This window comes from Salvelinus namaycush, chromosome 6, assembly GCF_016432855.1.
Source record: "Salvelinus namaycush isolate Seneca chromosome 6, SaNama_1.0, whole genome shotgun sequence".
Lineage (NCBI taxonomy): Eukaryota > Metazoa > Chordata > Actinopteri > Salmoniformes > Salmonidae > Salvelinus > Salvelinus namaycush.
Window position 1 is genome coordinate 39,302,607 of NC_052312.1, and position 23,320 is coordinate 39,325,926.

Genomic DNA, 23,320 nt, shown 5'->3' on the forward strand with positions numbered 1-23,320 from the left:
AAGCTGCTTGAGGACAAAATGGAACCAGCCTGGCTAAAGCTGCTAGAGGACAAGATGGAACCAGCCTGGCTAAAGCTGCTAGAGAACAAGATGTAACCAGCCTGGCTAAAGCTGCTAGAGAACAAGATGTAACAAGCCTGGCTAAAGCTGCTTGGGGACAAGATGAAACCAGCCTGGCTAAAGCTGCTAGAGGACAAGATGTAACCAGCCTGGCTAAAGCTGCTAGAGGACAAGATGGAACCAGCCTGGATAAAGCTGCTAGAGAACAAGATGGAACCAGCCTGGCTAAAGCTGCTAGAGGACAAAATGGAACCAGCCTGGCTAAAGCTGTTAGAGGACAAGATGGAACCAGCCTGGCTAAAGCTGCTAGAGGACAAGATGGAACCAGCCTGGCTAAAGCTGCTAGAGAACAAGATGGAACCAGCCTGGCTAAAGCTGCTAGAGAACAAGATGGAACCAGCCTGGCTAAAGCTGCTAGAGGACAAGATGGAACCAGCCTGGCTAAAGCTGCTAGAGGACAAGATGGAACCAGCCTGGCTAAAGCTGCTAGAGGACAAGATGGAACCAGCCTGGCTAAAGCTGCTAGAGGACAAGATGTAACCAGCCTGGCTAAAGCTGCTAGAGGACAAGATGGAACCAGCCTGGCTAAAGCTGCTAGAGGACAAAATGGAACCAGCCTGGCTAAAGCTGCTAGAGGACAAGATGGAACCAGCCTGGCTAAAGCTGCTAGAGAACAAGATGGAACCAGCCTGGCTAAAGCTGCTAGAGAACAAGATGGAACCAGCCTGGCTAAAGCTGCTAGAGGACAAGATGGAACCAGCCTGGCTAAAGCTGCTAGAGGACAAGATGGAACCAGCCTGGCTAAACTTGCTAGAGGACAAGATGGAACCAGCCTGGCTAAAGCTGCTTGAGGACAAGATGGAACCAGCCTGGCTAAAGCTGTTAGAGGACAAGATGTAACCAGCCTGGCTAAAGCTGCTAGAGAACAAGATGTAACCAGCCTGGCTAAAGCTGCTAGAGAACAAGATGGAACCAGCCTGGCTAAAGCTGCTAGAGGACAAGATGGAACCAGCCTGGCTAAAGCTGCTAGAGAACAAGATGGAACCAGCCTGGCTAAAGCTGCTAGAGGACAATATGTAACCAGCCTGGCTAAAGCTGTTAGAGGAGATATAAAGCTGTCAGTCACCTCTAATCCTATACTACTTTCGTACCCATTTAAACCACCATCCCAGGCCTACCACTCAGGGCACAAAAAAGAACAGCTCCCACAAATGGATAACCCATGGTTCGCGCAAGGGAATAGAATATGGAAACCAGCGTCCCAAATGGACTTTTGACATTCCAAGCATAACCATGTCTAGGCAGTGTCTACCTTTTCCTTATTAGAGTCAGGGGTACCTAGGTGTCTTTACTCAATGCACCAAGGTCCTCTAGAAAACTAGCCTGTAAAAGACAGAGACAAGACAGTAAGCTGGGCGAGGGAACGAGGCTTAGGTGAAGATTACGACATACACAAAAGCCAACAGTAGTAAATTCCCTTCGCTTAGTGTCTCACCTCAGCTTACCCTGACAAGAGATTGCTACTGTGTGTGGGATATATAAGACCAATGCAGTGGAGGCTGGTGGGGGGAGTTATAGGAGGATGGGATGATTGTACTAGCTGGAATGGAATTAATGGAACAGAGTCAAACATGTGATTTACATATGTTTGATACAGTTCCATATATTCCATTCCAGGTATTACAATGACCCTGTCCTTCTAAAGCTCCTCCTGAGGTGGTCCAAAAGCATATTGGTTTGTGTTCCCTTAAACAAAGTAAATGCCTGTCCTGTGTCGCATTGATTTCAGTCCTCCACACAACCTATATTTTTCAGTTCCTTTTCAGATAATTAAAACTTTTAGTTTGTAATCACTAACCTGTTCACTTTTGTACAAGTGAATTGTGGCTGGTTATTTTCAGTCATTTTCTCTTGAGACCCTTGTCACTGACGTCCTAATTGACTCCAGATGTACCCACATGCTAGTAGCAGGTGTGTGGAGTGAACAAATTAGTGCTTGTGCCCAACATTCAAACACCTTTTCCAAGTTGTTTTTATTAATATATTCCACAAGCACCTGTCTCAGGTTAGATATCCGTAGAGGGAGGATTTTAATTCAGTATGAAAGCATTCCTCTATTGTACTTGTGTGTGGATGTGCAATATATTCTGTTCAGTTGTTTCTGTTTGTCCAGATTGGAGTTAACATTGAAGTGTAGATAAACAGCCGGGGATGATGTCGTGTCTGTGGTGATCGGTCTGGGTGGATAGTAGTCTAGACTAAACAGGATTGAAAATGTTCTTTGAGCTCTCGATCAATAACTGAATTTTAATAGCCCTCAAAGGTTAATCAAGTTCATGTGATTTGATCGTAAGCAAGTTGTTGGAGCAGGTCCTTAGCTTGGAGTATGAAGATGGGGAACTGAAGGCAACCTTAATATCGACATCAGGAATAAGTTACTACATTTTGACGACATACAGTAAATGTCTACATGTTGGTGGTATATAGTGGGTGTGCTGAATTATACCTCTTACCATCCTTCCTATGATTAAAACCTAATCTTCCTCTCCCACCAAGTGTTAGAGTGCTCATGTATCGTAACCCTTACTATTATACCGTGACATTTTCATTTATAAAGCGTTTATCATATAGACCTACAGAAGCTTTTGTGCTTTTGTGTTAAACACACCTCAATACTCCACTATGAACAAATGCTCTTACGATTCCAGAACAGATTTAGTTCATTCTGATGCGGCTGGGATCTTCCAACTGTATGACGTAGAGATCCAATTGCTTTTAAATACTTTGGGCACCGACGAGTCAACTGACAGACAGCAGAAGGCTCTCATGATCTGTAGTAGTTGCAGACAGACAGCAACCTCTCTCCCCCTCCATTCTGTTGTGTAATCCTAAACGAGCACCAGGGCTTTGTTCAATAGGCAACCCTTAAGAAACGTTGCAAGTCGAAAGTCAAGAATAGAGCGGACGTTATTCCTTCTTCTACAGAGGCTTGATTGTTCTACAGTTTATATTTATATCAGTTTCTATTTCTTCCAAAACGTTGTGACTTGCTGAATGCAGCCCACATCCCTTCTCTCATGAAATACTGAACAGGCTCTACTGTCTTCCTCTGCTAATACAGGCAGCAATGGCCTTGTGCTTCATCATGCTTACAGCTCTCTGCCTTGCTTGGCTTCCACACATCTGGAGTCTCTTTTTTGTCTTAGTATAGCGGGTGTTTCCATTGATTTCTGTTCATAATATTTCTTGTTCAGCGGCTTAAATTATATCTATGGTCACAACTTCACTGAGACCTCCATGTGTAGGTGTTTTTTGTCTCTTGAGAGAACAGCTTTTGTTGCATTCAAAGTCATGGAAACGCTTGAGTTCTAGTCCTTCTCATTAACTACACACTGCCCTCTTCTGGGCTGTCCTAGGTACTGCCTGGAGAAATGAGGACCAGTGTTATAACATTTATGAGAGTTACTGTAAAATGTCAAATCCTCCTAGTGATAGAGGGCTACTGTATGATTTCACATATAGGACGTTTCCAGTCATTCATAAACAGGCAGGCTCAGTACTATGGCTGAATAACATGTTTGTGACGTTCAGATCATGTATTCCCTTATGCATGGACTATGAAGGAGTTGTTGTGTCTGGCATGTTAAGGGTGTTCTGTGTCCTGAGGCGAAAACTATTAATCTATGATAACAAATCATTTTGGCAGGCTTTGATTTTACACCAAGTCTCCACTGAGCCTGAATCATTCAAATATCAGTCCTATGAGACTCTGATCTAATGCGAGTAGTGGCGGAACAGGAATTTGACACTGGTGCTTCTCCTGAATGCCCACCATTTTGGATTGGACACTAAACAACAAAGACAGACAACACAGTCTGAATGGAGAAATACATTTGGTCATAGTGCCCAATCAATCAAAATTCAGCAAGTATGCAACAGTAGTCAAAGCAGAATGATCACCTTCCGTGGTACAAGCACCAGATTGTCATGAGAGAGAGAGGCTCACGTCTGCCATGTACATCTAATAGTCTAATTTCTCTTCCAGAGAGTCTTATTCTAGTATCTGTCGGCAAACAAACACTGCATTCCCTCTGAGCACAGATGTCAGTTCAACGTCTAGTTTTGATTGACATTTGGTTGAGTTGTCAACTAACGTAAATTCAACGTGAAATCAACAAAATAGTTCACCATGTTATTGGATTTAGCTTAAAGGTTGGCTGAAAAAATGATGAAATTTCCTAACATTGATTACTTTTTTTCTAATCCAATCAGTTTTCCACATTGATTCTACATCATCACGTTGAATTATTTGGTTGAAATGAAGTGGAAACATTATTGATTCAACCAATTTTTGCCCAGTGGGTGTGTGTGTGTGTTCTGAATATGGAACCAGAAGATATTTACAGGCACGTGGATGGAGCGCTGTCTCTATTTAACTACTTGCACTTCTATTTCTGACTTTCTGCTAATTTAAATGAATTACACCATCTGTCATTATGGGCTAGATGCACTATATCCCTGGTTTCAGAGACAGTCTTATTTTCAGCTCCTCGGGATGCAGAGAGGGAGGTTATTTATTGAAAATGGTGGGCGTGAACAGATTGGACAACCCTGTTACGTCAAGGACATGACTCCAAGCCAAAATAAATCATGTTATTGCATTGTCTTCGGGGCTATTTGGATGGAGGGCCATGGGATGGGCCATGCCTCCAGTATACAAGTATATTCCTCAAATCCTGTGTTTCTCCAATGTTTTCTGTAAGCTATGGTACTTCCTACTTAAGGGTCTGATTACAATATACTGTAACTAACTTTAAAACTGACAAAAACATTCATGTCAGTGAACCATCAGAGGTACCGGTCAGCATCATCTCTGGGACCGATGCTTGTCCCAGAACCGGAGGTTGAGAAACATTGCTCAAATGTTTCTTGCCCAGGGACCCCCTCCCAGGCCAACCGGCGACCCAAAGATGTGTGTCTTGTCTTATCATCAGGTGAATGATAATGGCAAGTAGAAGTAAAGTAGAAGATTTGGTAGAAAGGTTCATTATTGTAACCTCCCCACAGTTCACTGGAAGAGGAAGTGGAAACTCTAGGAGAGCTTCGAAGCTAATTTCCAACAATTCTACACAGTTTGACATGGAGCTGAGACAATTTTGCAGTTTTACATTTTTTGCAATTCTATGCATTTTGCAATGGATAATGCTGTGTTCTTATCAAACATTATAACAAAGTCAATGGGCAGGTGCTCTGAATGGCCTTTAACTTTCTTTTATTCTCGCTGACTGTCTAGCTTTTATTTGATGGTTAGTTCTAAATTCTCAAAGATAATTAAAAATATATACAGTACCAGTCAAAAGTTTGGACACACCTACTAATTCAAGGGTTTTTCTTCATTTTTTTTTACTATTTTCTACATTGTAGAATAATAGTGAAGACATCAAAACTATGAAATAACACATATGGAATCATGTAGTAACCAAAAAAGTGTTAAACAAATTAAAATGTATTTTAGAATTTAGATTCTTCAAAGTAGCCACCCTTTGCCTTGATGACAGATTTGCACACTCTTGGCATTCTCTCAACCAGCTTCATAAGGTAGTCACCTGGAATACATTTCAATTAACAGGTGTGCCTTGTAAAAAGTTAATTTATGGAATTTTCTTAATGCATTTGAGCCAATCAGTTGTGTTGTGACAAGTTAGGGGTGGTATACAGAATATAGCCCTATTTGGTAAAAGACCAGGTCCATATTATGGCAAGAACAGCTCAAATAAGCAAAGAGAAATGACAGTCCATCATTACTTTAAGACATGAAGGTCAGTCAATCCATAACATTTCAAGAACTTTGAAAAGTGTGGTCGCAAAACCATCAAGAGCTATGATGAAACTGGCTCTCATGAGGACCGCCTGTCACGTTCTTTACAAGAGTGGCCCAAGGCGCAGTGTGCGTAGAGTTCCACATATTTATTTCAGTGAAACTTAAAACAACAAAGAATAAACGAACGTGCAGTTGGTAGCGCACATTAGCACTAAACAAAAACAATATCCCACAACACAGGTGGGAAAAGGACCAGACTAAGTATGATCCCCAATTGGAGGCAACGACCATCAGCTGCCTCCAATTGGGAACCATACTCACACCAACATAGAAAATAAAGACTAGAAAAACCCCTAGGCACGCCCTGACCTAAAACACCATAGAGAACCCCGAGGGCTCTCTATGGCCAGGGCGTGACACCGCCACAGGAAAGGAAGACCCAGAGTTACCTCTGCTGCAGAGGATAAGTTCATTAGATTTACCAGCCTCAGAAATTGCAGCCCAAATAAATGCTTCACAGAGTTCAAGTAACAGACACATCTCAACATAAACTGTTCAGAGGAAACTGTGTGAATCAAGCCTTCATGGTCAAATTGCTGCAAAGAAACCACTACTAAAGGACACCAATAAGAAGAAGAGACTTGCTTGGGCCAAGAAACATGAGCAATGGACATTAGACCGGTGGAAATCTGTCCCTTGGTCGGATGAGTCCAAATTTGAGATGTTTGGTTCCAACCGCCGTGTCTTTGTGTGACGCAGACTAGGTAAACGGATGATCTCCGCATGTGTGGTTCCCACCATGAAGCATGGATAATGAAGTGTGGTGGTGCTTTGCTGGTGACATTGTCAGTGATTTATTTAGAATTCAAGGCACACTTAACCAGTATGGCTACCACAGCAGTCTAAAGCGATACGCCATCCCATCTGGTTTGCGCTTAGTGGGACTATCATTTGTTTTTCAACAGGACAATGACCCAACACACCTCCAGGCTGTGTAAGGGCTACTTGACCAAGAAGGAGAGTGATGGAGTGCTGCATCAGATGACCTGGCCTCCACAATCACCCGACCTCAACCCAATTGAGATGGTTTGGGATGAGTTGGACCGCAGAATGAAGGAAAAGCAGCCAACAGCTGCTCAGCATATATGGGAACTCCTTCAAGATTGTTGGAAAAGCATTCATCATGAAGCTGGTTGAGAGAATGCCAAGAGTGTGCAAAGCTGTTATGAGGTCAAAGGGTGGCTACTTTGAAGAATCTAAAATATATTTTGATTTGTGTAACACTTTTTTTTTTTTACTACATGGTTCCATGTGTTATTTCATAGTTTTGATGTCTTCACTATTATTCTACAATGTAGAAAATATAAAAAATAAAGAAAAACCCTTGAATGAGTAGGTGTGTCCAAACTTTTGACTGGTACTGTATATAGTTCAATATCTTTTCTGAATGCTTTGTATCTGGTTTTGGTCAGATAAGTTGTATTTAAGAATGCTGTTCATTAATAACTATAGCTCAGCATTCAACACCATAGTACCCTCCAAGCTCATCATTAAGAGTGAGGCCCTGGGTCTGAACCCCGCCCTGTGCAATTGGGTTCTAGACCTCCTGACAGGCCGCCCCCAGGTGGTGAAGGTAGGAAACAACATCTCCACTTTGCTGATCCTCAACACTGGGGCCCCACAAGGGTGTGTGCTCAGCCCCCTCCTGTACTCCCTGTTCAACCATGACTGCTTGGCCATGCACGCCTCCAACTCAATCATCAAGTTTGCAGATGACACAACAGTAGTAGGCTTGATTACCAACAATGACGAGACAGCCTGCAGGGAGGAGGTGAGGGCTCTAGGAGTGTGGTGTCAGGAAAATAACCTCTCACTCAACATCAACAAAACAAAGGAGATGATCATGGACTTCAGGAAACAGGGAGCACCCCCCTTTCCACATCGACGAGACAGCAGTGGAGAAGGTGGAAAGTTTTAAGTTTCTCGGCGTACATATCACTGGCAAACTGAAATGGTCCTCCCACACAGATAGTGTGATAAAGAAGGCGCAACAGCGTCTATTCAACCTCAGGAGGCTGAAGAAATGTGTCTTGTCACCTAAAACCCTCACAAACTTTTACAAATGCACAATTGAGAGCATACTGTCTGGCTGTATCACCACCTGGTATGGAAACTGCACCACCCTCACAACCGCAGGGCTCTCCAGCGGGTGGTGCAGTCTGCACAATAATGCATCACCGGGGGCAAACTACCAACCCTCCAGGACACCTACAGCACCCGATGTCACAGGAAGGCCAAAAAGATCATCAAGGACAAGAACTACCCGAGCCACTGCCTGTTCAATCCGTTATAATCCAGAATGCAGGGTCAAGACAGGTGCACCAAAGCTAGGACCGAGAGACTGAAAAACAGCTTCTATCTCAAGGCAATCAGACTGTTAAATAGCCATCACTAGCACAGAGAGGCTGCTGCCAACATACACAGACTTGAAATCATTGGCCACTTTAATAAATGGAACACTAGTCACTTTAATAATGTCACTTTAATAATGTTTACATATCTTGCATTACTCATCTCATATGTATATACTGTATTCTATACTATCTACTGTATCTTAGTCTATGCCACTCAGACATTGCTCATCCATATATTTATATATTCTTAATTCCATTCCTTTACTTAGATTTGTGTGTATTAGGTATTTGTTGTGAAATTGTTAGATATTACTTGTTAGATATTGCTGCACTGTCAGAACTAGAAGCACAAGCATTTCGCTACACCCGCAATAACATCTGCTAAACACGTGTATGTGACCAATAAAATTAGATTTATTTGATTTGATTTAGAGATATAGGGATACCTGATCTGTTGCATGATCTGCTAGTGTGTAGATATAGGGATACTAGAGCTGTTGGATGATCTGCTAGTGTAGAGATATAGGGCTAATAGAGCTGTTTGATGAAGTGCATGCAGCCAGCCAGCCACTGTCGAAAACATGTGCAGCAGAGCCATGAGAGATCCAACGCCTGGGGCCCTGTGACGTCAGTCAGCAGAGGGCTGATGGGAATTCGATACACAGCAACGCTGCCTAATTTATTCCACAATAAAACCGACAGAGGCTTGTTTGTCTGTTTCTGTGTGCTATGGCTGTGGAATGTACTACAGTATATGCACACATTATTTACTGATGCTGAAAGATTCATCGGAGAAAAATTATTTGTCGTTGCATTGATTTGTCATTAAAGAGTTTCATATTTGTATGCACTGTATGAAGTCAAGTCCACCCTTTGTTATGAAAATGTTCCAGCAGCCTAAAAGTGTTAATAGTTAGCTGGCAGTGGAGGCTGCTGAGGGGAGGACGGCTCATAATAATGGCTGGAAAGGAGTCAATGGAATCAACCAATGATATGGAATGATGTCATTCCATTGACTCCATTCCAGACATTATTATGAGCAATCCTCCCCTCAGCAGCCTCCACTGTTAGCTAGGTATTTTGAATGTTATCGTCTCAAGCCATACTAACCAGAACTATTCTGTCATGAAACAATTAGCGTCTCCTTGGCACATTTGAATCAGAGTACCACACATAAAATACAACATCAACTCCACAATGTCTTAGTCAGCTTTATCCACTCCCATTGCCAAAACCAAAGGTCCCAAACACACACGCACGCACGCACGCACACACACACACGAGTAAAAGCATTTGCATGTGAAATTCCCGCCTCAGTTTGTTTTCAGAGGCTATTTCATGTATTCTCCTTACTGAGGATCTACCAACCCTGTCTACCAACTTCATCTGTTCACATCACTGGCCTCTTCAACACATGCTATCCCCATCCATCACACATGTATTGTTATCCTGGTTCCCAAATGACACCCTATTCCTATATAGTGCACTACTTTTGACCAGGGCCCTTAGGGATAGGATGCCATTTGGGATGTACACCCTGTTAACCCACCAACATGAGTATCTGTAACGTATACGCAGGGAGTCAGGAAGCAGGTGCAGAAGGTGAGTTTAATAATAAACATGACAATAATACAAAACAGAAGCTGCATACTGAACGTAACCAAAACCAACACTGCCTGATGAATGAGGCAACTGAGGGCTATATGAACGGAGAGTTATCAGGGTGGTGATGAAGTCCAGGTGTGCTTAACGATGGGGAGCAGGTGTGCGCAATGATGGTTGCCAGGTGAACGCAGTGTGGGTTGCCAGGACCGGTGGTTAGTAGACCCTAAATACATGCTTCTTTCCAAAGGACAACTTGCAAGTACATTGAGGAGCTCTTTTTTGCTATAGAGTGCTTATAGCTTTCCACTTTCATCCTCCTCAAAGGGAATAACAACACTCCTGGGAGCCAGCATGACAACCTCCACTCAATCCCTATGTTTCTTCTCAGAAAAACAAAATGTTTCTGGCAGTGTTCCATCACTGTCTCTGGTCATGGTGGGATTCAAGATAGTTTCCGGCCACCTGCTCACAGACACAGCACAGCCCAGAGCATTGACCGGGCCCTTTCAACATGCCACAGAACATTACGCCAGACTGGGTAGAAACACACTCCTTTTCCATGAGTTGAAGTGTGGTTGATTGTGCAACGTGCCATGCCTTCTCTGACCACCTCTGTCACATTGAACTGGGTCACACAGACAAACAAGTTATGGCATATGTGGTTTCCCCCTCAGAGAATACATCACAACAGATCGGCACGCGAAAACTGAAGAACTCATTTCAAATCACACGTTTTTTATGATCTTGACCTGTCTGTCTGGGTGTGTGTTTGTATAGTTATCTAATACCGTTTCACACTACTGAGTCAAACCAAGCTGAGCTGTACTGGGTTGTCCTGGTTACACATCCACCATAGTTGCTTAAATTGGTTGTTCACTGGGCTGGGGAGTAAGTGATTACATGTAATCTGATTACAAAAACAACTACAACTAATCGTTACCAGCTAAAATATTGTAATCAGATTACAGATACTTTCAAAAAAGTAGACGATTACTAATTGGATTACATTTAAATTCAGAAAGGATGTTTGCAAAAAAAGACATGACAACTTTCTATTTTCTCAATGACATTCAATTCAGAATTGAAAACAGGCACAATTTTAAGTTTGTTCCACCTGAGCGAATCAGAGACCACTATGATGTCACATCAAATGCGTTTGAGGGATCCTTTTCGTCTTCTTCTAATGCCTCTTAAGGGGAAAGTAATCCAAAAGTAATCAGAGTACGTTACTCTGTTTGGGTAATCCAAAAGTTACGTTACTGATCATTTTGGACAGACACTGTAACTAGTAACTGTAACGGCTTATATTTAGAAAGTAACCTACCCAACTCTGGTTGTTGATGCCAGTTTAGCTGTTGGCTCCTTCTCACAACAGTCTGACAGTGTCCACAGTGCAGCATCAGTGTTCAGCTCACAATGCACTGGTCCATTTAGCCCCCAGAGGCTCTCTCCGAGCAGCGCCAGGGGTTTCTAGCCTGGAAGACCGGCACAGGGGGAGGACAAAAAAGCCCCCTCAACCAGCAGACTCAAATCACCAGGGGCATTACCCAGTTACATGTACGGGGCAAACCGTTAGTGTTCATCCGAGGGGTATGAGAAACAAGCTTGCTTCAACAATTTCCTCTACCTGCCCGACTACCTTTCTCTCTGGACCTTGGTTTCTCCCCCCTTTCCTGGAGACATAAAATTCCTGAGGAGAATATGGAAGTTTGTTCACTAACACAAGTAGTACACCCCTGAACTTCGTTGGAATCGATGTTTCTCTGCCCTTTGAAACATGGATGTGTTTCTCTGCCTTCTGAAACATGGGGGTGTTTCTCTGCTTTTTGAAACATGGATGTGTTTCTCTGCCTTCTGAAACATGGATGTGTTTCTCTGCCTTCTGAAACATGGATGTGTTTCTCTGCCTTCTGAAACATGGATGTGTTTCTCTGCCTTCTGAAACATGGAGGTGTTTCTCTGCTTTTTGAAACATGGATGTGTTTCTCTGCCTTCTGAAACATGGGGGTGTTTCTCTGCTTTTTGAAACATGGATGTGTTTCTCTGCCTTCTGAAACATGGATGTGTTTCTCTGCCTTCTGAAACATGGAGGTGTTTCTCTGCATTTTGTATAGGGTCAGGAGAATTTGAGCTATTGGTAAAAAAAAGAGTAGAAAGTTCTAATGAGCCATCCCATTCTCTGGTGTTAGTGTAGACCGGCTGTCTCTCACTATGAGCTGTGGACAGAATACTAATGTATGACTAATGGGGTGTCTGTCTCTCGCTCTCTCCTTCTCCAACCCGCTTCCTCTCTCTTTCTCAATCTTTCTTCCTCCCTCTCCATTGTGCTCCTCTCTCCCTCTCTCTCCATCTTTCTTCCTCCCTCTCCATTGTGCTCCTCTCTCCCTTTCTCTCCATCTTTCTTCCTCCCTCTCCATCGTTCTCCTCTCTCCGCTCTCTCTCCTTCTTTCTCTCTCTTCCTTTCTCTCTCCTGTCTCTCTCCTTCTTTCTCTCTCTCCCTCTCTCTTCCTCTCTCCCTCTCTCTCTCTCCCTCTCTCTCTTCATCTCTCCCTCTCTGTCTCTCCTTCTTTCTCTCTATCCCTCTCTCCCTCTCTCCACAACAAACACAGTATGTGTGAGCCATAATCCACCACATTGAAGACGCAACTTCAAGCACATTGAAGATTGTTTCCTTAGTGAGGGATTTGCAAAGGGATTTCTGAGCCACACAAGTCAGTTTGGGGGAATTTAGTGGGAGGTTTAATGAGAACAGGGATAAAAAGCGTTCTTGAACGTCCCCCTGAGGCGCTGCTGAAGGCAACCCTCCTCATAATTGTTGTGATCCTGAAGCTCTGATCACCTATTGGTGGGCACAAGCACCGCTTTGGTCTTAGCTCCATAGAGTGGGCTTACCTAATCCCCCCCCTAGCCATTCTATGTGGTAATGTTATCAAATCATTCTCTCACTCCTGAATGCAGCCCTCAAAGAAATAAAAACATCCCAGAAGGCTATCAGCTTGTGAACTTCTCCACAGAGTCCGATTAAAACCTGGTGAGTTATAAATGGAGTAGGATTAAGCTCCATCTTTAGTGTACAAAGTCTGATTACATTTGACTTTAACAAGGACTTTGAAATATAGCTTTTTGCAACATCTCCAATTCAGGCAACTTTAAAAACAGCCGTCATCCATAACTGATGCCGATAAAAAAAAAAAAAAACACATCCAGAACTAAGCAAAGATAAGAGGATATCTGGCGTTGATTGCAGGCTTGATCATGGACATGCAACGTATGCTCCTGTTTTTAACAAGAATTGATCAAGTCAGAGACCAATACAAACAGATTATTGACAAAAGGATTGGCTCGAATGTCATTTGTGATGATGGTCTGTTGGCAACATCCTTACATTCATCATAAACATTCATCAATCAGCTAGCTACACAGAGGTGTAGAGTTTCGAAATCATCTACGCATCACAGTATATCGACTATAGGCTGTCTAACTTAATTCCATCAGAACTTTCCATTTGAGCCGTGCAATGCCTTGTCATTAGGCTATTATCCCCACTCCATTGCATCTCTCATTTGCATTAGCCATCCTATTAGCAGTGAGAATGGAATAAGAAAACAAAGTGGTAGAATGCTGCAGGTTACTGCTCGCGCTCAGTTAATCTTTCCATTCACCTTGAGTGGACTGGCCACATCAGTGGAAATGGCTCTCAGTTTTGTCTGTCTGTACAGACTACCTGTCAAGGGCAGACAGACTGACAGTCCCCTAAGGACGGACTGTGGTTCATCAAACCAATATGGGGAGTATTCTTGGTGGGTGTCTCGATAATTTTCTGTATTTCCTTTTTAGCCCTGCACTGTTTATGCCTTACGACAGTCTCCTTTCTGATTAACAGTGGCCATAATATTGAATAAAATTCTCTACGGTGGATCGAAGTAACTCAGCCACAGTGCAACTAAAAGGTCAGGTAAAATAAAATGAGATTAGCATTGATTGCCTTCATAGATTTTAACATTTAGATTTTTACATTGGAGGTGGCACATAGACTGTATGTCATGTTATTGTGCTCCCAAGGTGTGTTAAATGTTATATAGGCACCTCTATTGCCAGGAAAGGATGCTGAAAGGGACGTGGATAGTTTTATTTTCCCAATACGCATAAAAGGACACATTTAATGTTGTATGTAATGGATTGTTGCATTTATATAGTGCATTTAAATGCATCAGTAAGCATGTGTCACGTTCTGACCTTAGTTCCTTTGTTTTGTCTTTTGTTTTAATATGGTCAGGGCGTGAGTTGGGTGGGTTGTCTATGTTAGTTTTTCTATGATTTTCTATTTCTGTGTTTGGCCTGATATGGTTCTCAATCAGAGGCAGCTGTCAATCGTTGTCCCTGATTGGGAACCATATTTAGGTAGCCTGTTTTCTGTTGGTTTTGGTGGGTGGTTATTTTCAGTCTTTGTGTGTCTGCACCAGACAGAACTGTTTTAGGTTTTCCTTTTTGTTTCACTTTGTTAGTTTGTATTTTGTTGTATTCATTCTTATTAAAAGTCATTATGGATACGTACCACGCTGCGCATTGGTCTTCCGATCCTTCCTACTACTCCTCATCAGAGGAGGAAGAAGAAAGCCGTTACAGAACCACCCACCAAAACCGGACCAAGCAGCGTGGTAAAGGGCAGCAGCAGCAGCAGCAGCGATCACAGGATTCCTGGACCTGGGAGGAAATTCTGGACGGTAAGGGACCCTGGTACAAGCTGGAGAATATCGCCGCCCTCGTGAAGAGCTGGAGGCAGCTAAAGCCGAGAGGCGGTGGTATGAAGAGGCTGCACGAAAGCGCGGCTGGAAGCCAGAGAGGCAGCCCCAAAAATTTCTTGGGGGGTGGCACACGGGGAGTGTGGCTAAGCCAGGTAGGAGACCTGAGCCAACTCCCCGTGCTTACCGTGGAGAGCGAGCGTACGGGCAGACACCGCGTTATGCAGAAGAGTGCACGGTGTCTCCAGTACGTGTGCATAGCCCGGTGCGGTACAAAGCAGCACCTCGTATCAGCCGGGCTAGATTGGGCATCGAGCCAGGTGCCATGAAACCGGCTCTACGCATCTGGTCTCTAGTGTGTCTCCTCGGGCCGGGGTACATGGCACCAGCCCTACGCATGGTGTCTCCTGTACGGCTTATTCCACCTCGCCGCACTGGCATGGCTACGGGGAGTATTCAGCCAGGTAGGGTTGGGCAGGCTCGGTGCTCGAGACCTGTAGTGCGCCTCCATGGTCCGGTTTATCCGGTGCCTTCTCCAAGAACCAGCCCTCCTGTGGCAGCCCCACGCACCAGCCCTCCGGTGGCGGCGCCACGTACCAGGCCTCCAGTTCCAGCACCCCGCACTCGCCTTGAGGTGCGTGTTTCCAGCCTGGTACCACCAGTTCCGGCACCACGCACCAGGCCTACTGTGCGCCTCCAGGGTCCAGTATGCCCTGTTCCTGCTCCCCGCACTCGCCCAGAGGTGCGTGTCCCCAGCCCGGTACCACCGGTTCCGGCACCACGCACCAGGCCTACTGTGCGCCTCAGCAGGCCAGAGTCTCCCATCTGTCCAGCGCCGCCTGAGCTGCCCGTCTGTCCAGCGCCGCCTGAGCTGCCCATCTGTCCAGCGCCGCCTGAGCTGCCCGTCTGTCCAGCACCGCCTGAGCTGCCCGTCTGTCCAGCGCCGCCTGAGCTGCCCGTCTGTCCAGCGCCGCCTGAGCTGCCCGTCTGTCCAGCGCCGCCTGAGCCGCCCGCCAGTCAGGAGCCGCCAGAGCCGCCCACCAGTCAGGAGCCGCCAGAGCCAGCCGCCAGTCAGGAGCCGCCAGAGCCGCCCGCCAGTCAGGAGCCGCCAGAGCCGCCCGCCAGTTAGGAGCCGCCAGAGCCGCCCGCCAGTCAGGAGCCGGCAGAGCCGCCCGCCAGTCAGGAGCCGCCAGAGCCGCCCGCCAGTCAGGAGCCGCCTTTCAGTCCTGAGTTGCCTTTCAGTCCTGAGTTGCCTTTCAGTCTTGAGTTGCCTTTCAGTCCTGAGTTGCCTTTCAGTCCTGAGTTGCCCCTCAGTCCGGAGTTGCCCCTCAGTCCGGAGTTGCCCCTCAGTCCGGAGTTGCCCCTCAGTCCAAAGTTGCCCCTCAGTCCAGAGGCGTCCTTCAGTCCAGAGGTGTCTCTCAGTCCCGTGGGCCCATTTATTAGGGTTCCCAGGCCAAGGTTGGTGGCGAGGGTCGCCGTTCCTAGGAGGCCACAGAAGCGGACTAAGACTATGGTGGAGTGGGGTCCACGTCCAGCACCAGAGCCGCCACCGCGGACAGATGCCCACCCAGACCCTCCCCTATAGGTTCAGGTTTTGCGGCCGGAGTCCGCACCTTGGGGGGGGGGGGGTACTGTCACGTTCTGACCTTAGTTCCTTTGTTTTAGTATGGTCAGGGCATGAGTTGGGTGGGTTGTCTATGTTAGTTTTTCTGTGTTTGGCCTGATATGGTTCTCAATCAGAGGCAGCTGTCAATCGTTGTCCCTGATTGGGAACCATATTTAGGTAGCCTGTTTTCTGTTGGTTTTGGTGGGTGGTTATTTTCAGTCTTTGTGTGTCTGCACCAGACAGAACTCTTTTCGGTTTTCCTTTTTGTTTCACTTTGTTAGTTTGTATTTTGTTGTATTCATTCTTATTAAAGTCATTATGGATACGTACCACGCTGCGCATTGGTCTTCCGATCCTTCCTACTACTCCTCATCAGAGGAGGAAGAAGAAAGCCGTTACAGCGTGTTCAGTACTTGGAGAGTTTCCCTAATACCATATGGAGAAAAGGTTACTACTGGCCCTTCAGCACCACCTCCAACAACAGCAACCACACTTTCCTATGTGGTCTCCCATCCAGGGGTTAACCCAGTCCTACCCTGCTTAGCTTATGTAAACCAGTCGATTTTAACAATGCAATGTACTGTAAGGATGGATTTTATCATGCCATCCTTTTATAAAATGTCACTATGTAGAATTTTGCTTTATGATTGATGAATGGCTCTGAATCACACTTCTACACACCACATACAAGAATCCATAACGCCACATGACACAGATATGAAAGCATAGATCCCTACATCTCTCCTTCTCGGTCAATTATTCCACTGACTCGCCCCCTTTCTTTCTTTTTCGTACTCTCTCCCTCTCTCTCTCTCTCTCTCTCTCTCTCTCTCTCCTCTTTCGCTCTTCCCCTCTCTTTCACTCTCTCTCTCTCCTCTTTCTCTCTTCCCCTCCCTTTCTCTCTCTCTTTCTCCTCCTCTCTCTCTCCCCCTCACTCTCTTTCATTGTTCTCTCTCTATCTCATCTCTCTCTCTTGCTTTCTCTCTGTCCTCTCCCTCCCTCTATCTACTCTCTCTCTCCATCTCCCTATCTTCTCCCTCCTGTGTTCTCTCAGTTCATTAGACAAACACAAACAAGCTGGTCCCCCATGGTGTGGTAACTGCAGCCTGTACACACAAACACAGAACGTTTATCTCGCTCTCGCTCTCTCTCTTTCCTCTCTCTCACTCTCTCTCTCTCTCTTTCCTCTCTCTCGCTCTCTCTCACTCTCTCTCTCTTTCCTCTCTCTTGCTCTTTCCTCTCTCTCTATCTTTCCACTCTCTCGCTCTCTCTCTCTCTTGCTCTCTCTGCTCTCTCTCTTTGCTCTCTATCTCTGTTGCTCTCTCTCTTTACCCTGTCTCTCTCTTGCCTCTCTCTTACTCTCTCTCTCTCTCTCGCTCTCACCCTCTCTCTCTTGCGCTCTCTCTTTGCTCTCTCTCTTTGCTCTCTCTCTTTGCCCTCTCTCTCTCTCTCTCTTGCTCTCTCTTGCTCTCTCTCTCTCTCGCACGCTCTCTCTCTTGCACTCTCTCTTTGCTCTCTCTCTCTTTGATCTCTCTCTTTGCCATCTCTCTCTCTCTCTCGCTCTCTCTTTTGCTCTCTCTCTCGCTCTCTCTCTTGCCTCTCTCTCTCTTGCTATCTCTTTCCTATCTCTCTCTCTGTCCTCTCCCTCCCTCTCCATCCCTATATCTCTCTCTCTCTCCATCTCCCTATCTTCTCCCTCCTGTGTTCTCTCAGTTCATTAGACAAACACAAACAGGCTGGTCCCCCATGGTGTGGTAACTGCAGCCTGTACACACAAACACAGAAAAGGAGCCATGCTCATCCTATACACACTCAGACACCAGACTCCAAACTTCTATCAAACAGACACTGTACTCCAAACTTCTATCAAACAGACACTGGACTCCAAACTTCTATCAAACAGACACTGTACTCCAAACTTCTATCAAACAGACACTGGACTCCAAACTTCTATCAAACAGACACTGTACTCCAAACTTCTATCAAACAGACACTGGACTCCAAACTTCTATCAAACAGACACTGTACTCCAAACTTCTATCAAACAGACACTGGACTCCAAACTTCTATCAAACAGACACTGTACTCCAAACTTCTATCAAACAGACACTGGACTCCAAACTTCTATCAAACAGACACTGGACTCCAAACCTCTATCAAACAGACACTGTACTCCAAACTTCTATCAAACAGACACTGTACTCCAAACTTCTATCAAACAGACACTGTACTCCAAACTTCTATCAAACAGACACTGGACTCCAAACTTCTATCAAACAGACACTGGACTCCAAACTTCTATCAAACAGACACTGTACTCCAAACTTCTATCAAACAGACACTGGACTCCAAACTTCTATCAAACAGACACTGTACTCCAAACTTCTATCAAACAGACACTGGACTCCAAACTTCTATCAAACAGACACTGTACTCCAAACTTCTATCAAACAGACACTGGACTCCAAACTTCTATCAAACAGACACTGGACTCCAAACTTCTATCAAACAGACACTGGACTCCAAACTTCTATCAAACAGACACTGGACTCCAAACTTCTATCAAACAGACACTGGACTCCAAACTTCTATCAAACAGACACTGTACTCCAAACTTCTATCAAACAGACACTGGACTCCAAACTTCTATCAAACAGACACTGGACTCCAAACTTCTATCAAACAGACACTGTACTCCAAACTTCTATCAAACAGACACTGGACTCCAAACTTCTATCAAACAGACACTGTACTCCAAACTTCTATCAAACAGACACTGGACTCCAAACTTCTATCAAACAGACACTGTACTCCAAACTTCTATCAAACAGACACTGGACTCCAAACTTCTATCAAACAGACACTGGACTCCAAACTTCTATCAAACAGACACTGGACTCCAAACTTCTATCAAACAGACACTGGACTCCAAACTTCTATCAAACAGACACTGGACTCCAAACTTCTATCAAACAGACACTGGACTCCAAACTTCTATCAAACAGACACTGGACTCCAAACTTCTATCAAACAGACACTGGACTCCAAACTTCTATCAAACAGACACTGGACTCCAAACTTCTATCAAACAGACACTGTACTCCAAACTTCTATCAAACAGACACTGGACTCCAAACTTCTCTCAGGGCACCAGTCACCCCTTGAGGCAAGGATACTTGGACAGTAAGGCTAAAATTCAACAGGAATGTAGGGAGGCTTTATTTGCATTCTATTCCACAGTCACAAACATCTGATTCAACTTGACTGATTACATACGCATGCATGGGAATGCACACACGTGCAGGCACACACACACACATACACACACACACACAAACCCTGTCAGGTCACATATCGAGTTTTCCTTTCTTGTGTAATTGGTATGTACAGTAGACAGACATCAACAACCTGACCTATGACCTCACCAGCAGTGTGGGCCAATCAGACGCCAAGGGACGGAGCCAGGAGTATGCCGGCCAAGCTGTGACTGTAGGAGACTAATGAACTAATTGATCAGGGTGGAAGCCTCTGGCCGTCACTGTTCCTCAGAGGTTCATACAGCCAATGAGGCCGATACAAGGGCCAAACCACAGTACGTCACAGTCAGAGACAGATCTTTATATGACCACAGGCAAACTAGCTCTCCACAATACAGATACTCTCCAGACAGTTTATATTCATAAAATTCCTAAGAATATATTATTTGGCCATTAGTGAAAAGGTGGTCTGAATCTGAAGTTCGATGTACGTGGTTATGTGATTCGAAGTCTGTCCCATCACACACACACACACACACACACACACACACACACACACACACACACACACACACACACACACACACACACACACACACACACACACACACACACACACAGTAAGATAGACAAAAACACAGACAGACACACGAACAGATGGACACAGACATGATTCACACAAAAATGCACCCATCAGATTCCCCACAACAAAAGTCATTGCCAGCGCCATCAATGATGTTCCTCCCTACAAAGAGACTCTGTCATGTCAAGCAATGGGCCACTGGCTTTAAGGATGTTCAGTAAGCCAGAGATTGTTACGGTTTTGTTGTAATGAAATAGCCGTCTAATTGACATCTCAATTAGAATATGTGCATTTCCTCAATTGACAATTTAACCATTTAAACGACACAGGGCCTCAGCTCAGACTAAATCCCATGCCATGATTACCTATGGACTTTCTGAGAAGATTTGATGAAAGCTAGTCATCTCTTAGTATCATAGTATCTTAGTAGCCTCTTCTAGCTCTGCGATAGTGGATACTGCTGAACCTTACCTCTCTTATTGCAGGGTCCCAGCTGACGGCTCTAGTCTAGCTACAGTACCAAACAGCATACAGCCCATGCACTTCCGAGCTCAGCCTGGTCCCAGAACTGTTGTGCTGTACTGCCAACTTCCTAGGTCGTCATTGGCATAACGAGAGCCAGAGAGGGCTATTCGGTGCAAACAGGGGAACGGCTGCTCAGGGCCTAGACTAGGTCTAGCAGCCCTCTCCCTCCCTCCCCAGACCCCATCTCTGTTCAGCCTACATGTGATGTGAGGGGTCAATGTGTACACCACAAGAATGAACCAACCACTCAATGTGGAGATGTTTGTGCATTTTCCTTATCCCTCCCACCCTCTCTCAGCCACTTGCTCCCTATAGACCTGACCTGGCTCCTTTGAGAGTGCTTCCCTTCCCCACTGTGAAGCAGCCTTCTTAGGCATCTCACAGACCATTCTCTACCTTATTGCTCCAGGTCTTCCATGGAGGGCGGTCACGTGACACAGCATTTGTATAAATGGGTGAAATGCATTGGCTTTGTGTTCCATGCTGAATAGCATCTCTCAGTGTGGCACGTATAAAGTGTTTGAAATGTGAGGGACAACTTAACATTGAGGGAAAGCAGGATCTGTAAAATGTGCCTCGCCTTATCTTCCTCAAATGGCAGCCCTTACATAAATGCCAGTGCACATTGACAAATGGGACTGGTTATGTGAGAGTTAGCTCACCCTCCTGGCTTCCATCCAGGCAGCTCAGCTCCACCTCGGGTCTCTCAATGAGCTTGACCTACCACTGACCAAAGCTGGTTTCTCAAGCTCATCTCTCCACCTATTGCCTCATGTTTAATCTCCCAGCTCTTTCATTAGGAACACACCGTGTGTTACTTCTAAAGCAATGAACTGGCCAAAGCTCATTTAAAGCTAGATCGAGACCAGGGCTCTTTTGTACACAGTAGGAATGCCAGAGATGTTGGTTGAAGTTTGGGTTCCTATACCAGGGGTGAACATAACTATGGCAACACAGGCGCAAGGTCAGCTCAACCATAGGAGTGCTACAATACCGATGCCCTCGGTTTCTCATTCCAGTCAGGCCTGACCCAAATTACAATATCCTGGGAAAAACACTGTCCCCAACAACACACATGCGCACGCACATGCACGGCCACGCACAAATACGCTCTGTCAAACACACTCACATACACTGCAAGCCTAGGTCTTTATAAGAGGACACCAAACAGAGGCAATAAAATGACTAGTCTAATGATATGCTCGGAGAATGAATGGGTTATGTTCTGGTGGGCGTGCACCTCTGTAGAATTGTGAAACTTGACTGATGGAGTGATTCAAGCAGTTGTGCTACAATATGAAGAAAAACGAAATATCGTTTTAGACTAGAGGAAACATAGATGTTCTTAGAAGTCTTGAAGTTTGCAACGAGTCCTACAGCATACTAAGTATTTGGATAAATGTTACTTTTGGAGTTAATCCCTTACTGTAACGCAAACACTAAATATTACAGGGAGACGGTAAACACAAAGCAGCTTTCTCTACTATTGTTCTCATTTCCTCATGAGCTTGTTTTGAGCTTCTTGTTCTTTACTGTTCTATTTGTCTCTCATACGAAGCCTGAGAGGGAAATATATCCAATTTAAATTATAAATCCTTTGTTAATAATGAAAAAACAAGAGCTTTTATGTTCATATACCTGAGCCTTTCACATTCAGAACTGAATAAACCATGGAAAACACATGGACAATCAAGATGGTTTACAGCAACAGTGTGCTGAAAGGGATACAAAAAAAACACCCATAGCTTGTGGTGATTAGTATCTGAAACCATAAATTATAATCGAGAAAAAAAACTTCACAAAAAGGCTCTCGAGCTATACTTTGGTTTGTCGCAGTGTTTAGTGTATTATTAGCCTGGGACGTGGCACGACATCCAAAACAAAGCAAGCCAGAGAACACTTACTACACAGAGAGTTAATAATTATGCTGCCAACTCAAAGACACCAGTTCCACTATCCCACAACACAAACATTCCCCCTACGCTCCTTCTGCCATCACTAATTGTCCATATCTGTCTAGGCTACAGTTGGACTCATCTGATTGAGTCTCGGCCCATTCATACTCCACAGCCTCCCAGCATTGCTAGTCCCTGTCTGCCTCTCACAGTTCTGAAATCTCCCTCCTCATCTCAGCCCCAATAGCTTCACACGCCACAACTCTCCTGGTCACCCAACTACCACCACACATCCAAGTGTGCACCTTGCTCCGGTTATAAGTACTTACTTTGAACTGGAGGTCTGGTGGTTGTTCCAACGCTTTGCAATAGTTTGTGAACTCTCCTCTCATCTGCTCCTCACCCCTCCTGTCAGTCTCTCTCTCTCTAATTCTCTCTCTCTCTACCTCCCTCTCTTTCTTTCACTTACTCTCTCACTCTTGTCTCTCCACAAGTCTGGGCAAACGATAGCTGTTTTCCACCCCTCTCTCTCTCTCTCTCTCTCTCTCTCTCTCTCTCTCTCTCTCTCTCTCTCTCTCTCTCTCTCTTTCTCTCACCCTCTCATTTCTGTTGCTGAGAGAGGAGGGCGTTCTGAAAAGCTTGGTTTCCTGACTCGTGATCAGGATCTCATTGCCACAAGGTCACTCCAGGGACGGCCCGCTTGGCAGGGGAGCAGCACTCAGAGAGAGAGAAGAGAGAAAGAGGGGGTAGAGAGGGAGACAGGAGGGAGGAGAGGGAGCACTTAGAGACAGAACTGGAGCTATGTAGTCACA

The 23,320-nt window shown here is 45.0% G+C and overlaps 1 protein-coding gene across 1 annotated transcript in view; it reads right to left on the reverse strand.

The window, feature by feature from the left end:
• Positions 1 to 23,057, reverse strand: part of LOC120049386 (pleiotrophin-A-like) — a 44,455-nt gene extending 21,398 nt beyond the window's left edge. The window contains exon 1 of the mRNA XM_038995656.1: positions 22,838 to 23,057. The gene's annotated coding sequence lies outside the window, so the exon portion shown is untranslated. The remainder of the gene's footprint in view (positions 1 to 22,837) is intronic.
• Between the last annotated feature and the right edge of the window lie 263 nt (positions 23,058 to 23,320).